Below are 2,509 nucleotides of genomic sequence, written 5' to 3' on the forward strand. Positions count from 1 at the left end.
AGAGAGAGAGAGAGAGAGAGAGAGAGAGAGCAAGGAGTTTACTTTTGATCTCCTTGAGAGAGAGAGAGAGAGAGAGATGGGAGAGAAGGGGAGGGGTGCAGATAAGGTTCGGAAAGCATGTAGGCCTACCTGCCTGCCGAGTGAGCGAGCGAGTGCGTTGGGGGTAACAAAATGAAACCATCGGAGAGAGAAAGAAAAAAGAAGTACAAGCATGCACGCTTCAATAACATACGTACTCATTCTCATCTGAGGCGTTCCCAAACTGTATGTCACAAATAGCGTCAGAGAAAGTCCCATGTGAGCAGAAGTAAAAAAAAAAAAACCTTTCCTGGAGGAAAAACACTTTCACAACGTCCAAGTTGGAAATCGCTCGTAGATTGCTCGATTATAAACAGCTCACTTTTTTTTCTTCTCAACGTTTGCAGAGCTGCTACTATTTTGTACGCCTAAAAAAGTTTCACAACAATATTTGCAATCTTGGTCTACCTTCTCAATCGAAGCTGGTAAAATAAGCGTTCGGTCTTCACCAACATGAAAGCATGGTTGTTCCAACCGTACCCCGGTTGTTGTTGTTCCTTGCTCAGAAAACGGCATGTGTAGCGACGCTTAGTCGCCCGTGCTTTGCTCTGTTTAAACGCGTTTTCTCAGTTCAGCATCGCTCGGGCGAAAAGGGAATAGAATCTTCATACTTACTACAATGACGCTCTCCTCACAACACTCACATGTGGCAGGCAGGGAGGCTGGCAGGCAGACCGACAGGCAGACAGGCAGGCAGCCCTCCGCGTGAGAGGAGAAAGTTACCGGGACTGGTAGCTGGAGGAGGGTACGCATGTTGTGTGAGTTGAGACGCGAAGAACGACGGGTGAGTGAGAGAGAGAGTGAGTAAAGGGGCTCTTCGGGTCTGCCTCAAGCGCTTTGAGGGTAATCACTTCGTGTTCCACGCGTTTCTTTCTTCTTCCTTTTCTCTTTTCTTTCCTCCTTCTTCGGTTTCTTTGTTTTCTTCCTCTCTTCATGTCTTTCCCTCTTCCTCCATTCAATTCTTTCTTCCTTCCTCCTTTACTTTGTTGCTTCTTTCTTCTCTTCAATGTTTTCATTTCTCCCTCTTATCGTCTATGTTTCCGTAATCCTCTCTTTAGTTCTTCTTTCCTCTCTTTTTTTTTTCATTCACAGGGTGATTTAAAAAACCAACTGTACAACTTTTCTCTCTGAATATGTCTCCCAAAAATTATCCTAGAATGCTGTACTTTGGAACAGACATAATTCATTCAAAAGGAATTTGTGTGACATGAAATCCACGAAGAAGAAACTTGTTTTGAAATAGGAAATGGCTTAATGAAAAAGTACCCAAAAGCGCAAAGTTCGCCAATTTAAAAAATATATTGTAAAGGAAGTCGTGAAAAGATTAGTTGACTTTTTTCTTTATTTTCTCTTTGACTTTTAATTTTCCATCCCTGTGACATTAAACAAATATTTAAATTCTTTTACAGAGTTTTTAAAAAACCCGAACCTTTTCATTCTGAAATTCCCAGAAGCAGTATCCTGCGTGCCCTCCTTGGACTTGACACATGTTTAACGCGTCGTTCGAAATGTTCAATGGCGCCCCGACACAAGGACCTGCTAAACCACGAGTGTTTAAAGCCACACACACTGTACACATTCAGTATGAAGTGGCTTCTAGAGACAATAGGGAGTTGCGTGCCCAATAGACAGCATTTTTGGAATTAACATGTCCCGTAGGGTGAAAATGGGCTTCGCACCTAAACCAAATGTCATCGAGGAAATTATCCCACTTTTCAAAACAATTGAGAAATCATGAACGCATTGCCATAATAATGCTCTGATCCATGTCATCTTGGCCTAGCGAAGACGAAAATGGTACAGTCTTTTAAGATCTGCCATGAGAACGCAGACTTTTAAGGTGTAGGAAAGTCCTTGCTGCAGATCGTGTCTACGGACAGACGTCTCAGGGGACTCGACTACTGAAATCTGCACCCTGGTGACGTTCAAAGGACTGTGTGTGCATGGTGCGTGTTCGACCTGAAGTGGTCATTTTAAAGGAATGATTTTGTTCTGATTCGCTATAGATTCAGGAACTTCTCTACTCATGACGCCAAATGTCTTGAGAGCACCTAAGCATTCTCTCCATGCCGTGCGTAGAACTTACAAAATGTCAAGGGTGGTGAGTTTGTGGAAAGATAATGTACAATACAAAAAGCTTTACTAAACGTAACCATGATCTCAGAATATCTGCAGACTCCTGTTGACTTGTTAGACTGGTGAACTTGTGCGTCATGCTATGAAAATGGCGACAAGGTTGAAAATGGGTTACTTTTTAAAAGCGCCACAGAGAGCAAAACCATTTAATAGATTTATCTAAAATGTATATCAGACAAATTCCTTTTGGCTTCCAAATGTTGTGTTGGGGGCTCTCGTAGCCTAGAGGTTAAGGTGTTGGCCTCTCATTCAAAAGGTCCCGGGTTCGAATCCGGGTAGCGACCAAAAAATTTTC

This window comes from Aplysia californica, unplaced genomic scaffold (assembly GCF_000002075.1).
Source record: "Aplysia californica isolate F4 #8 unplaced genomic scaffold, AplCal3.0 scaffold00269, whole genome shotgun sequence".
Lineage (NCBI taxonomy): Eukaryota > Metazoa > Mollusca > Gastropoda > Aplysiida > Aplysiidae > Aplysia > Aplysia californica.